Source organism: Chiloscyllium plagiosum, unplaced genomic scaffold, assembly GCF_037043375.1.
Source record: "Chiloscyllium plagiosum isolate Xiang-an unplaced genomic scaffold, Cpla_swu_hap1 HiC_scaffold_47, whole genome shotgun sequence".
NCBI classification, from domain to species: Eukaryota; Metazoa; Chordata; class Chondrichthyes; order Orectolobiformes; family Hemiscylliidae; genus Chiloscyllium; species Chiloscyllium plagiosum.
The window spans coordinates 29,292,138-29,308,777 of record NW_028270185.1 but is presented as its reverse complement, the minus strand read 5'-3'; positions in this window follow the sequence as shown (position 1 = coordinate 29,308,777).

Genomic DNA, 16,640 nt, shown 5'->3' with positions numbered 1-16,640 from the left:
AGGAGGCGGAGTAGCCATGCCCCTGAGTTCTTGAGCGGAGGAATGGGAAGCAAGGAGGTGGTGAGAGAGAGCCAGGGAGAGGGGGAGTGTTTGATGGGGCTTGAGGGGGGGGAAGGGGCTGTTGTAGGAGAGAGAGAGAGATGGAGGGGTGAGAGGACAAAGAGGCAGAGTATGAGACAGGGCGGAAGAGCGGTCTCCCCAGGTAGGGGAGTAACAATGCCATTCGGGGCAAGGCCTGAGTAGCTGGACAGCACCAGGATTATTTAATGGGGGTGTGGTGGGAGGATGGGGTGTTGTTGGTGGTTGTGGTGGTAGGGAGGCATGATGGGCTGAAAGGATTATCTGTGTGATGTGAAGCTTCCATAATTCTAGGACTGTGATCTTGCTGTGCACGAAAGCAGTCAGCTACAGGCCAGTTAGTCCAGACAAACTCATTAATCTCTACACCAGGGAGTGGGGCTCAGCATGATATGGGGGAACAGCAAAATATTTGTGAGGGTACACATTTGATGAGGAATATATTTGGGAGGGCAAAATAATTGGGGAAGGGCAAACATTTGGGAGGGGAGTAAAATGGGAACAGAATAGGGGGATGCAATGTTGTGTGGGCACTTTCAGATCTAAGAGAAAAAGACAGGGTGAAAGAGAGAATGAGAGAAAAAGAGACAGAGGGAGTAAGTGACAGAGAGAAGAGAGGAAGAGTGGGGATGAAGAAACAGGAACAGAGAGAGAACAGAGAGATCGAGGAGGAGAGCAAGCGAAGAACAGAGACAGAGAGAGCGAGAGAATCTCAGAGAGGGAGAGAGAGAGAGAGAGAGAAGGGCAGAGGGAGAGATAGGGAAGAGAGAGAGAAATAGAAAGATGGAGACAGAGAGAAAGAGAAGGACAGTGAGAGGGACATAGAAAGAGGGAGTGTGGTGTAAAATTATGTCCCAATACATGTGTGAATCATAATGTAACACATGTATTGGGCCAAGCAGTGGAATGTGGTGAAAGGGTTAAAATTATGTCCCAATACATGTGTGAATCTAACCGGAATGGAGGTGTTGCTTAGTCCCGTGTGAATCTTATTACACACCTCCCCGTGTGAATCTTCTTATCTGTATGTAACCAGAATGGAATGTGTTTTTTAGCCTTGCTCTGCTGTTCACATGAATGTTTATATCTGGAAAAGAGTATATCAGCTGGAAAAGTCTCCAGTTCGGTGAGTCTGCTCCGGGGTTACGTTTAACCGCCGAGCGTGGGTTGTTGGCAACCGCTCTACGAGAACTGATGGCTCCCAGTTCCGGTAACATGTAGAGTGAGTATAAGCCAGACCCGGGAGTCTGCTCCGGGGTTACGTTTAACCGCCGAGCGTGGGTTGTTGGCGACCGCTCTACGAGAACTGACGGCTCCCAGTTCCGGTAACATGTAGAGTGAGTATAAGCCAGACCCGTTGTAAGTATGAGACCTGGTTGTGGCGACGCTGCGGGGAATAAAATGCTCATATTCTAGCAGACTCGCCTCTTGGTCGTTTGTTCTGTGTCAGACTACTCTCCTACAAACCTGACCTTGAGAATTTTTTAAAACAGGGAGGCAGACAAAAGGACACAGAGAGAGAGGAAAAGTCAGACAGGGACAAACAGAAGTTAAGACATGGACAGACTGAAGTGGTGATACTCATATTCCAGTTAGTCCCAGCTCTCTTGATGGTGTCTCATATTCCCTCTCTCCCATGAGGTTTGCTTCAGCCTGGGAATGTATCAGTGTGTTGTATATTTGTGAGTAATCTCTGTGTCTGTGTCTCTGTCCAATGGAGTGTCTTTTGTTTTGGGGGTTAATTCCCTCTTTCTCTTTCTCTCTCTCTTGTGTTGAAAATGATACCCTCTGCTGAACACCCCATGCCATTGCACAAGCATCAACAGCATTTTCTTCGAGTGAACTTTTTTGGAATTGAAGTAACAGGTTGTTATTCCATCAAAAAGTCTGATCCACTGCATTACTCCCTTGATGTAAAACATGCTGTGCCAGCAGCTGCCCTGACATATATAATGTACTGGGGGAATGTTCAGCTCAGTGTTGTTGTTACTGCAAACATTTATAAACTTTCAATTGTTAGCTGGCAATAACAAGTCCTTTAAATACTACCTTACTCCCACCCTGATATATTTTCCAACCATCAATAACCACAAAGCAATCTGGGGTTATTCAGCACCTAAATGTGATCTTCAATAAATCACCTCACTTTCACACAGTGGTTCAAACAACATGAAAAATGACAAATAAAAACTGAAAGAACGGAGGATGTTGTAAATCAAAAACAAAAACAAAAGTTGCTGGAAAAGCTCAGCAGGTCTGGCAGCATTGGTGGAGAGAAATCAGAGGTAATGTTTCAATTTAAGTGGCCCTACCTCAGAACTGTCATCCAAACAGGAGCTGAACATACTAAACTGCCCTATGTGAGGTCAGTTCCCTGAATAGCCATCCCCAACCAGCAAAGGGTCTCGTCATGAACAACTACCCATAAAGTGAACACAGGCGAGCAGTCATTCCCACTCACCTCCTTTCCAATCACCCAGAATGCAAGGAAGATGCAATAAAAATTCTAAGAAGCAGATTGGCTAAAATTGCCCAGCAAGATCTTGAACTGACTTGTACTACAGCAATTATAATGGTTGGAATTTATATATCTATATAAATCTGCCTCTGTGGTGTGAATCACCATCACTGCTTGGACAGACATCCCATGTGACAATCGGTGCAATGATGTCCCACACCATGATGCAAAGAGCATCTTGTAAATCACGGTTGACAGATGATTCATATTCTTCTGGCAGTGTGCAACTGATGGACTATGAATTAACTGGTGATCCATTTACAGTTTCCAACTCACGAGTCTCTCAATGTTGAATTTCAGTTCAACTGGAGGGCACAACAGAGAGAAAGCACTGCAGATGCTGGAGATTAAAATTAAAGAGTGTGGTGCTGGAAAAGCACAGCAGGTCAGGCAGCATCCGAGGAGCAGGAGAATCAACATTTTGAGCATAAGCTCTTCATCAGAAATACACAATAGCAGCACTGACTTTCACTCTGTCGGGCCAAATGTTCTTGATCCTAATTGGAGCCTTGGAGCAGCACAAAAATATCAAATATCCTAAATCACACGTCAGTCACCATAAACCAACTTGGCTTTCACCTGTGAAAAATCCTTTTGGACCAAACAATTTCCACAGTGGTGAGGCCTCTGGACCAGGTCCAATAACAGAGATTTCACAAAGTTGATGGAGTACTACATCAAGGTGTAACACTATGGCCTCACAGTGAATTGATCTAAAAATATATCTGGGCATTTATCTCTAAAATATCAGTACCAACAAAATAATAATAACAATAATAAATACTTATGCAAATTAATAGCCTAAAATGAAATAACAATCCCAAGGAAATGTACATGGGAGTATCTTCACATAGACCATTATCGTTTGGGGAACATCAAAGGATAACAGCAACAAAGGGCAACATGGGAAACATCCTGTTTGACAAAGTTGTTTGATCCTCTGTGGGACAGCTGCTACCACAACACTCCAGATCTCAGTGTTTGTCCTGTTAAACTGTGCACCACAGCACTATGCCTCTTTCTACAAATAGCATAACTCACACGTCTTTTTGACAAACAAATAATTCAACAATACACATCATAAATGGAACTCTGTGCTTAACACCGCTCCCAGTGAGCTGTCCTCACAAATACTGTGTCCCCACACATCCACTGATTGATGAAAACACGTAGATAGTCAATGCCATCTGTGCTCACCATCAGTTATCACTCCATAATGACCTGCTCAACTCACCTTTTGCTAATATTGTAGCTGGGCTCCCATTTGGAGCAAGCTGCCTGAGCAAGATCCACTAACAACATCTCTTTCCATCAAGTAATGGGAAACACCAGGTGTCATTGAGAAGTGGGTCATTACAAAACCAATCTGAGAAATAGCAGGCTTTAAACTACTACAGGGAAAGACCATCTTGCTGAACAGTTTCTTGACCAGATAGGGCAGTGCTCAGCCAAATTCCATCAATGTGGCCTCAGTGTATACACATTCTGTACAGCATAGAGAAACCCACAATACTGCATATTACTGAGGAGCCTCCTATCTGAAACTATTCACTTTAAACTCAGTTAGTGAGCATACTGTCATCTGGCATATCAGGCGTACAGTGGAAATGTAGAGATTTATATAACTTAAGTTGTTACAAGATTTACTAGGCATACTAACAATGTGAAGGATGATGTAGCATACTTTCAAGATAACTAGCCTTCGAAAGTACATGTTGTTGTTTGTGAAATAACCTCTCCCTTCCTGCTGCTGGCAATGTCTCAGAATTGGAGAATTATCTCAAAATTGAAGAAGAGACAGTTTCAGAGACTATTTTATCTTGTGTGGTATCTCATTATTTTTAAAATCATTGAATGACAGCAGGTTTATTTTAATGATGTGATATCCAAAGACAGGCTTAATCTGATCCTATTAGGTCTCACATGCTAATTCCAACTTGTATTCAAACAATAAGACTTGCAGATTTCACCCACTATCAGTCCCATCAAAATTGAAATATCTTTCAATATTCTTTTCAGCGATGACCTTCATTTTGCTGAGGCTAGTCAGCCAATCAATACGTCATGTTGTAGAACACCCTGAAAGCTGTTTTACTAAGTACTGTTATCCCACTGCTTTTCTTGTTAATTCAGTTTTGCACTAGGAGAAAGTGAGGACTGCAGATGCTGGAGATCAGAGCTTAAAAATGTGTTGCTGGAAAAGCGCAGCAGGTCAGGCAGCATCAAAGGAGAAGGAAAATCGACGTTTCGGGCATAAGCCCTTCTTCAGAAATGAGGAGGGCGTGCCAGGCAGGCTAAGATAAAAGGCAGGGAGGAGGGACTTGGGGGAGGGGTGTTGGGAATGCGATAGGTGGAAGGAGGTTAAGGTGAGGGTGATAGGCCGGAGAGGGGGTGGGACTGAGAAAAGGGGGAGGGGAAATGAGGAAGCTGGAGAAACCCTCCAACCACAAGGGATGAATGCAGATTTCTCCAGCTTCCTCATTTCCCCTCCCCCCACCTTTTCTCAGTCCCAACCCTCAGACTCAGCACCACCTTCTTGACCTGCAACCATCTTCCTGATCTCTCTGCCCCCATCCCCTCTCCAACCTATCACCCTCACCTTAGCCTCCTTCCACCTATTGCATTCCCAATGCCCCTCCCCCAAGGCCCTCCTCCCTACATTTTATCTTAGCCTGCTTGGTACACCCTCCTCATTCCAGAAGAAGGGCTTATGCCCGAAACGTCGAATCTCCTTCTCCTTTGATGCTGCCTGACCTGCTGCGTTTTTCCAGCAACCCATTTTTAAATTCAGTTTTGCAACCCATTTAGGAAATTCTATCTGTGAATAAGCACTCTGGTACAGAACCAAAAGCTGATGCTGACTACAACAACTGCTCGAACTCACACTAGGTAATACTTTCTCAAAACAAATACAAAGATAAACAGGAACAAATTCAGATCCTTATCCTCAGAATTCTCAAATAACAGAATCACATCGAACAGGAGAGGCCCTTTGGACCATCATTTTTGTCCCACCAAAATGACACTAAATCTACATCAGTCCCATTTTCTACCACTTGGCCCATAGCCTTGAATGTTATGTCATTTCAAGTGCTCTTCCAAGTACTTTTCTGAGGTTTCCGATTTCAATTTCAGGTCCCTTACCAACCTCTAGGTGGGAAGAATTTTCCTCATGTCCCCTCTGAACCTCCTGCCTTTCAGCTTAAAATTACACCACCCCGTTATAGGCCCTTTGATGAAGGGGAACAACTGCTTTCTATTCACCCTGTCTATGGTCTTCATAGATACTCCAATCTCTGTTCTTAGTGTAGCAACCCGAGCTTATCCAGCCTCCCTCTTCACAGCTAAATTGCTACAGCCTAAGCAACATTCTGCTGAACCTCCTTTGCACTCCCTCCAATGCAAACACATCCTTCCCATGCTGCGGTGACCAGAACTAAACACAATAGTCCAACTATGGCCTAAACAAAGTCCAACAGCACTTCCCTGCTCTTATAACCTACATCTTGACTATATCATCTACGCCTTCTTAACTACCCTATTAGCCAGTCCTGCCACCTTCAGAGATCTGTTAACAAGCACCTTAAGATCTTTTAGTTGCTTTATGCAGCCTGGTGTCCTCCCATTCACTGAGTACTGCCTTGTCTTGCAACTTCTGGCAAAATGTATCACGTCAGGTTTATCAGGATTAAATTTTATCTGCCGTTGATCTGCCTGTTTGACCAATCTACCTATTTTTGTTTGTAGCCTTAGAATATTTTTCTTACTGCCAACCACCCAGTCAATATTTGTGTCATCACAAACTTACTTAATATCCCCAACCACCCCCCCCCCCACCCCCAACAACACACACATTCACCCACATACATGAACACACACATATGCAGACATAGCTGAAAATGTGTTGCTGGAAAAGCGCAGCAGGTCAGGCAGCATCCAAGGAGCAGGAGAATCGACGTTTCGGGCATAAGCCCTTCTTCAGGAATCCTGAAGAAGGGCTTATGCCCGAAACATCGATTCTCCTGTTCCTTGGATGCTGCCTGACCTGCTGCGCTTTTCCAGCAACACATTTTCAGCTCTGATCTCCAGCATCTGCAGCCCTCACTTTCTCCTCCCATATGCAGACATACACACACACACTCTTTATTATCATTTATGAATATCACAAACAATAAAAGATCCAAAATTGATCCCACTGGATGCCAGTCTCCAATTACACTAACAGTCTTCTTTCAGCTTTGCCTCTGCTTCCTCTGACTGAGTCAATTTGCTAATTTATTCTGAATTCCATGTGTTTTTACTTTAGTTGTTAATCTCCTATGTGTGGCTTTGGGACAGTTCAGTGACTCAGTGCTTAGCACTGCTGCCTCACAGCACCAGGGCCCTGGGTTCGATTCAAGACTTGGGTGACTGTCTGTGTGGAGTTTACACATTCTCCCTGTGTCTGTGCGGGTTTCCTCTGGGTGCTTGTTTTCCTCCCACAGTCCAAAGGTGTGCAGGTTAGGTGAATTGGCCATGCTAAATTGCCCATAGAGATAGGTGCATTAGGCAGGGGTAAAGGTCGGGGAATGGGTCTGGGGGGTTAACCTTTGGAGGGTGAGTGTGGACTTGTTGGCCTGCATGGCCTGTTTCTATACTGTAGGGAATTGAATATAATCTTGTCAAAGGCTTTGCTAAAATCCATATAAACTACATCAATTGCCCTACTCTCCTCCAAAGACCTGGTCACTTCCTCGAAAAATTTCACCACACTTGTGATGCATTTTGTCCCTCTGACAAAACCACGCTAACAAAAAAGAACAAAGAAAATTACAGCACAGGAACAGGCCTTTCAGCCCTCCAAGCTTCTGCTGATCCAGATCCTCAATTAAAACCCGTCACCTATTTTACAATGATCTGTATCCCTCTGTCCCCTGGCCATTCTGTAGCTGTCTAGATACATCTTAAGCAACGCTATCAATTCCATCTCTACCTCCTCCCTGCGTAAAGAACTTTCCACGCATATTTCCCTTAACCCTTTCCCATCTCACCTTGAACTTGTGACCCCTAGTAATTAAGTCCCCCACCCTGGTAAAAAAAAGCTTCTTGCTATCCACCCTGTCTATACCTCTCATGGTTTTGTCGACTTCAGTCAGGATCCCCCCCCCCCTCAAACTCCATCTTTTTAATGAAAATAATCTTATTCTACTCAACCTCTCTTTATAGCTAGCACCCTCCATACCAGGCAACATCCTAGTGAATCTCCTCTGCACCCTCTCCAAAGCATCCACATCCTTCTGGTAATGTCACAACCAAAACTGTATGCTGTACTCCAAATGTGGCCAAACCAAAGTCCTATACATGACCTGACAAATCTTGTACTCAATACCCCATCCGATGTAGGAAAGCATGCTGTATGCCTTCTTGACCACTCTATTGACCTGCATTGCCACCTTCAGGGGAATATGGGCCTGAACATGCAGATCTCTCCGTATGTCAATTTCCTCAGGGCTTAAGTCCAAAGATGTGCAGGATAGGTGAATTGACCTTGCTAAATTACACATTGTGTTTGGGGATATGTAAGCAAGGTGCATTAGATAGGGGAAGTCTAGACTAATTAGTGTAGGGGACTGGGTTGGTGTGGACTTGTTGGGCCAAATGGCCTGTTTCTACACTGTAGGGATTCTAATTTACTGTATAGTTTGCTTGAGAACTGGGTCTTCCAAAATGCATCACTTCGCATTTGCCTAGACTGAACTCCATCTGCCATTTCTCTGCCCAACTCTCCAATCTATCCATAATCTGCTGCATTCTCTGACAGTCCCCTTCACTAACTGCTACTCCACCACTGGTCATAGTTCTTCATTTTGAGAAACTCCGTTCCACTATTACTCACAGTCTCCTGTTGTCCAGCCAATTCTCTATCCACCTAGCTAGTACACCCTGGATCCCATGCAACTTCACTTTCTCCATCAGCCTGCCTTGGGGAACCTTATCAAACGCCTTATTGAAGTCCACGTATATGACATCTACAGCCCTTCTCTCATCAATCAACTTTGTCACTTCCTCAAATAATTTTGTTAAGTTGGTATTATCTCAGAGAATAGATAAGGGAGATCTAGTGGACGTGGGTATTTAGATTTTCAGAAATCTTTTGACAAAGTCCCACATGAAAAGTTAGTTTGCAATATCAAAGCAAATGGGATCGGGATAATACATTGACTTGAATTGAGAATTCATAGCAAACAGAACGTATATTGTTTGGAGTGGAAGGTAATGACACTGGGTATTATAAGGTTCAATGCTTGGGTTCTAGTTATTCGCAATAGTCTTTGTGAGTTTTTTTTCATTCATGCGATGTATATACTGGGTTCTCTAGACTACTCTCAGATATTTTGTTTATTTATTAATTGGATAATTAATATGACAGGATACTTCATTTCTTTGACTTGCAGTCTGAACTTGAACTGAGTGTTTATGCAGCAATTTAAATTCACCAGTGAAACGCCAACCATTGCAAATATAAATTCCGAACTGTTGTAATGTCTCAGGTATGTTCCCCGAATGTTACAATAAAAAAATTCTATAATTCTTGCACTGACCACAGAATGATGAAAATGTCGGATAACAACAAAAGTAAAATCACAGACTTTCTTCTGCTTTCCACCTCTGGGTCACCGGGATTCTCTCCTTTGCTATGGCCCTTCAGTCTCTGATGGGCCCGACTTGTCACAAAAATATGTCTCACTGTCAGTACTGAGCGACAGAATTAAAATGTATGGAACCAAGGGCATTAAAACCCAATCAAAACAGTCAAATCCCACCCAACGGGCACAGAAAAATAATTCTGCTTTGGATAACAGAAACAATTGGCAATTACCTCTGTCAGTTCGTATCTATAGTAGAAGGGGATGTTTTTAAAAATAGACCAGAATGCATGTTATTCAGAGGACGACAGCTGCATTTTTCTTGGCGCATTACTGTGTATCCACGTTCTGGAAACAGATGACAATTACATCGATCAAAGGAGGAGGTAACTGTCAACCAGACAGAACAGTTTTTGGCTGAATGTATCAGAGCATTGTGAACACTACACATAGTGGTGAGATCCAGGAAAGACAGGGGAAATTAATACATTTAATCTGCCATAGAATAACCTCTGTGAATATAATAAATAGATCTGCTGTCACCACAGCCATGAGGTAATGGCTAGTGCAGGTTGAGAGGTTGCACTTTCCTTCGGCCAGTATCATAATTCCGAGTAAACAGGTCCTTCTCCTGTTTAAGATACCCCTTAAAATTCATGTCTTTGAATAAGTTATTGTCATCTGACATAATATAGACAATAGGTGCAGGAGTAGGCCATTCTGCCCGTCGAGCCAGCACCACCATTCATTATGATCATGGCTGATTATCCTCAATCAGTATCCTGTTCCTGCTTATCCCCAAAACCCTTGATTCCACTATCCTTAAGAGCTCTAGCCAACTCTTTCTTGAAAGTATCCAGAGACTTGGCCTCCACAGCCTTCTGGGGCAGAGCATTCCACACACCCACCACTCTCTGGATGAAGACGGTTCTCCTCAACTCTTTTCTAAATGGCCTACCCATTATTTTTAAACTGTGTCCTCTGGTTCGGGACTCACCCATCAGCGGAAACATGCTTCCTGACTCCAGAGTATCCAATCCTTTAATAATCTTATACGGCTCAATCAGATCCCCTCTCAGCCTTCTAAACTCAAGGGTTTACAAGCCCAGTCGCTCCAATCTTTCAAGTAAGATAGTCCCGCCATTCCGGGAATTGACCTCGTGAATCCAAGCTGCACTCCCTCAATAGCCAGAATGTCCTTCCTCAAATTTGGAGACCAAAACTGCGCACAATATTCCATGTGCGGTCTCACCAGGGCCCTGCACAGCTGCAGAATAACCTCTTTGCTTCTATACTCAATTCCTCTTGTTATGAAGGCCAGCAAGCTATTAGCTTTCTTCACTGCCTGCTGTATCTGCATGCTTGATGGGTCAAAATTAACTTCATTTAATCTGTCATGATAAAAGTGGGTGACATCAGCATCAGGCCAGGATGAACTGAATGGAAACAGACCAAGTAAAGTATTGCTGAAAATGCATTTGCAATCAAAAGACACAAATTTTAAAAAAGTATGTGATTTAATCTTTATAATGGAGCATGTTGTCCTCTAAATTCTCGAATTTACATTCTCACCTGTTTACCTGTATTCAAAATTTATTTGCTTTCTTGGACAGGTGTGAATCACGTTCTGTAAAATCTCTATGAAAGTGTTAGCTGTTCTGTTGTGATATAAATGTTACCAGCTGCTGTGATCGTGAAAGAAATGACCGATTTCATAAAATTAAGTGAAATGAAATGCAGGTAAGAATGCCAGAAACAACAGTAAGTTTAACAATTGGGAACAATCCTGTGTCATTGCACTGTCCAAACTTCTCGATTCCTTCTCTAAGTCCTTCTGATTATCCAACTCCGTCTCCTAAACCTATACCCTCTAGTTTTGCACTCCTCTCCCCTGGGAAAAAGACCTTGGTGATTCAGCCTATCCATGCCCCTCATGATTTTAATAACCTCTATAAAGGTCACCCCTCAGCCTCCAATACTCCAGGAAAAATAGCCTCATCCTATTCAACTTCCCCCTACAGTTCAAACCTTCCAACCCTGGCAACATCCTCGTAAATCTGAAACTTTTCGAGTTTAACAACATCTTTCCTACTACAGGGTGACCAGAATTGCGCACAGCATTCCAAAAGGTCTAACCAATGTCCTGTATAGCCGCAACATGACTTTCTAACTCTCATACTCAACACGCTGCACAATAAAGGCAAGCACACCGAAAGCCTACTTCACTACCCTGTCTACCTGCGACTTCACTTTCAAGGAACAATGAACCTGCAACCCAAGGTCTCTTTATTTGACAACACTTCCCATTAAGTGTATTGGTCCTTTCCTGATTTGCCATACCAAAATGCAAAACCACATACTTATCTGAATTAAACTCCATTTGCCACTCCTTGGCACATTGGCCCATATGATGACTATTCCATTGTACTCTGACATAACCATCTGTACTGTCCACTACACTACCAATTTTGGTGTGATTTGATTTTGATTATTATTTTATTGGCATGTGCATTTTACATAAAAAATACAATAAAAAAGTGAAAACATTTCATTTGTCACAATGACACAGCACTATTTTGAATAATTTAACAATAAGAAAAAATGGAAAGATATGGCTGAAGATGAGCCGGCTAAACACGGTAATCAATGCCTATGCCATCATCCTCCAGTTCTTCCTCTTATGTAATATGAACTGTTTTTAAAATATCAATATTTATTTCCCGGAGTTCTCAAGCCCCCATTTCTTTTCAACAGTAAAAATTGATGTGAAATATTCAGTTACCATCTCTCCCACCTCCTGAGGTTCAACACAAAGACAACATTGTTGATCTTTAAAGGGTCCTACTCTCTCTCTCTCTCTCTCTCTCATTGCTCTCCTGCTCTTGAAGTGTTTATAGAATCTTTTTTGGGTTATCTTAAATCTTACTTGCCAAAGCTGTCTAATTTTCCATTTTTGCCTTTCTGATTTCCTTTTTAAGCATGTTTCTACCCTCTTTACACCCTTCCAGCAACAGGACCATATGCTTCTGAATTCTCATTATCACACTTTTAAAGACTCCCACTTGTCAGTCATACTTTTACCTGTAAACAGTCTGCTCTAATCAACTTTTGAAAGTTATTGCATCATTCCCTTAAAATTTGCCATATTCCAATTAAGAGCTTTAACTTTTTTGGAAGATTTATCCTTTTCCATAGCTATTTTAAAACTAACAGCATTACAATCACTAGTTGCAGTCACTTGCTCTGCCTTATTTTGCAAAAGATATTCAAGGTTTGCTCATTCTCTACAGGAACATTTATATATTGATAAAGAAAATTTTCTTGAACACATTTTACAAATTCTTCACCAACCAAAACTTTAACACTATGACAGTCCCTCAGAAATATCTATTCTAATTGCAGTAGTAATGTATTCCTTAATTAAATATGCCATTCCCTCTCCTCTCTTACTATCCCTCCTATAACACCTAAAGCCTGGAATGTTGAGCTGCCTCTCTTGTCAATTCCTCAGCCAAGCTCCTGGAGTAGCTTTGACATCCCAAACCCACATTCCCATACATGCGCTGAGCTTATCAGCCTTACCTGAAAGTTAAATCATTCTCTGACCGCTCATGTCTGTCTTTCGAATTAACTTGCTCTTTTCTGATTCAGAACCATCCACATATTTCTGTCTATGCACTGTTACTTAGAAGCTCCCACCTCACCACTCTAAAAATGTTGGCAGGATCCGAAAGTAGAACTAGCAAATCTCCCCAGTTGGATATTGGTCCCTTTCCAGTTCAGGTGAAACCCATCCTTTTTGAACAGATCTTTTATGTCCCAGAAGAGATCCCAACGATCCAAGAGACTGAATCCCTGCACATTCCACCACCTTTTCAGCCATTGATTTATCAATCCTCTCCTTCCCTCAAGGGAAACCCCAAAAACGCAGAAATGATGTGCCGTCCACATTTCGGAAATAAGTCCTTCATCAGGAATGTGACTTGTTTTCAATAGATTCCAGTATCTGCAGTAATCTGCTCCTACATTTTCCCCTGTATCAGCTTTTATTTCTCCCTGCCTCACAATTATCATCCCCTTTATCTGGGTCTCTTCTCTCTCTTTCTGGGCTCCATCTCCACCTCTTGCAGGATTGAGAGCCACTAACTGCACTTTTTTTCCGAGCTACTTTCAGTACTGATGAAGGGTCACTGAATCTGAAACGTTACCTTTGTTTTAACTCCACAGAAGCTGCCAAACCTGCCGAGTTTCTCCAGCGATTTCTCTTTTCATCCACATTCACTTCCAGATGACGTTCCCAACGCGGGACCGCACTTCTATTGGCTATAAGCACGAGATTGACAGATGTTCTGATCAATCAGAGCTGGAAGAGAGTAAAGGCCCGCCCCGAGGGCTCACGCGGGGTCTCGAGGCGCGGCCGTTTAACCGACTCTGCGCGAGCTCGTGGTTAGGAATTTGGAGAGTTTATTTTCAAATGTTTCCAGTGAGGGTAAGAAAACATCTATGATACTAATCAGTAAACTGTTAATGTGCGGATACACTGAGGAGGAAAGTTTTTCTATCCAATTACCTGTCCAAATGATGTTGGCGCTCGGGGTTAACAGGACACCAGATCAGGATGAGATACATCCAAGGATTCTGATTGAAGTGAGAGGGGCACTGGCCACAACATTACAGTCTCCTCTGGACTGAGAGGAGGTGTCAGGAGACTGGAGGGTTATCGACATTATGACCTTGTTCTGTGAAGACTTGTAAGTTAATCCTGGAATTGACATCCTTGTCAGTTTAACACTGGTGTTGGGAGAGCTTCTGGAAACAACTATTGTGATAAAACTGATAATCACATGTGTGGGATATTGGTAAAGTAGTGTTACTTCTGCAAGCATAATTGCTTATGCAAGGTGAATGAACTAACCTACACCAGTGTATAATGGTTTCAGCAAAGAGCTGAGTAAGCTAAAATGTGCATACAAGAATGGAACATGCCTGCAAACACTGGAAGAGGTTACAGACAAATAGATAAGTTGAAAAAGAACATCAAGATATTCTAAGCTCAGCAAACTTCCCTCATGTCAGCACTGAGGCAAGCCAAGTCACTGATGGGGGGAGGGTCACCCGGCTTGGAGTAGGGGAGAAGTAAACAAGGGCGGAGCACAGCTGGGCAGGGGCAGAACACAATAAGGAATATTGATAGGTTTGAAGGCCAATGAGGTAAACGGGGAAGTACTGAGAATTAAACTGTATAAATTGTGGAGTAATTTTTGGATCGGGTGGCTACCTACTAGTCACCCCTTCTTGCAAGAATGTTTCAATAAAATTTGCTGCTTCGGAATTTGACTCAGATTGAAATTTATTATATTGTGAGCTCTGTTTCTCACACATCAAAAAAGGTGGGTTGGTTAAAAAATGTCAAGGTGAAATTGTGTAAAACTATCTTGCTGAAGTTTTCTGATGACTTAACAGAAAGAGTCAATGAGGGCAATGTTATTGATGTGATTAACATGGATTTCCAGAAGATAGCATACAACAAATTGTGCAGAAGATTATAAGTCATGGTACAAGAGGCACGGGCAACATGTATACAACATTAACTGAGTGATAGGAAAGAGAGAGTCAATGGTCAGTGGATATTTTTCTGGCTGGAGGAAGATTTGGAGTGGAGTTCCCAACGGGTCAACATTGGGACCGGCATGTTCCAGTAAGGAGAAAGGATAAGGATAGCAAGGCAAGGGAACCTTGGATAAAGAAGGAGGTTGTGAATTAACTCAAAAAGAAAAAAAGCAAATGGAAGGTTTAGGAAGCTAAAATTGGACAAGGACTGTAAAGAATATAAAGAAAGCAGGAAAGAATTCAAGCAGGGAATTAGTAGAGCAAGAAGGGACCATGAAATTGACAAATAGGTTTAAAGAGAATTCCAAGGCATTCTAGGCATACATTAAAAATAAAAACAAGAGGATAATGAGGGAGAAGGTAGGACCTTGGAGGCTTGCGAAATCCTAAATGAATACTTTGTGTCAGTATTGACCCAGAAGAAGGATTGAGAGGATAGTGAGATTAGTGTGGAGCATGCTAATATGCAAGGGCATTTTGAGATCAAGAAAGTAGTGGTATTGGGTTTTTTGAAGAGCATTAAGGTTGATAAGTCGCAAGGGCTTGATGCTATCTACGCCAGGTTTTTGAGTGAGGCAAGAGAGGCGATTACTGGGACCTTGACCAAGACATTTGTATCTTCACTAGCCACTGGAGAGGTACTGGAGGACTGGCAAGCAGCTAATGTTGTTCCTCTGTTCAAGACTGCAATTAGGGATAATCCAGGAAGTTATAAACTGGTGAGACTTTCATCAGTCGTTGGGAAGCTATTGACAGAATTCTCCAGGATCGGATTTAAGCACATTTGGAAAAGCACTGCCTAATTAGGGGCAGTGAGCATGGCTTTGTGTAGGGCAGGTTGTGTCGTACTAACTTGGTTGAATTGTTGGAGGTGATCGATGAGGATAGAGCGGGTGGATATTGTTTCCATGGATTTTAGTAAGGTTTTTGACAAGGTCCCTCATGGTAGGCTCATCCAGAAGAGTATAATGCATGGGATCCACAGTAACTTGGCCACATGGATTCAGAATTGGTTTGCCCATAGAAGGCAGAGAGTAGTTGTGGAAGGGTGTTTTTCTGGCTGGAGAATGGTGACTAGTGGTGTTCCGCAGGGAATCATACTGGGACCTCTGCCTTTTAACAGATATAAATGACTTGGATGAAGTTGTAGATGGGTGGGTTAGTAAGTTTGTAGATGATGCAAAGATCAGTAGAGTTGTGGATATTGTAGAAGGTTGTGAGAGGATGCAGCGGCATATAGATCAGTTGCAGATATGGGCGGAGAAATGTCAGATGGCATTTAATCTGTCTAAGTGTGAGGTGCTACTTTTTAGGAGATCAAATGTTCAGGAAAAGTATATAGTTAAGGGCAGAACCCTGAACATATCGATGTACAGCGGGATATTAGGGTTCAAGTTTGTAGCTCCCTGAAAGTGGCCATGCATGTCGATAGGGTGTTAAGAAGGTGTGTGTCGTACTTCCAGTATTGGTCAGGACATTGAGTCCAAGAGTCAGGATGTCATGTTGCAGCTTTATATTATGTTGGTTAAGCATACTTAGAATATTGCATTCGGTTCGAAGTTAAAAATCACACAACATCAGGTTATAGTCCAACAGGTTTATTTAGAAGCACTAGCCTTCGCAGCGCTTTCGATGGTCGTGGAATATAAGATCGTAAGACACAGAATTTATAGCAAAAGTTTACAGTGCGATGTAACTGAAATGATATATTGAAAAAGACCTGTGTCTTATAATCTTATACTCCACAACCACCTGATGAAGGAGCAGCACTCCAAAACTAGTGCTTCCAAATAAACCTGTTCGACTGT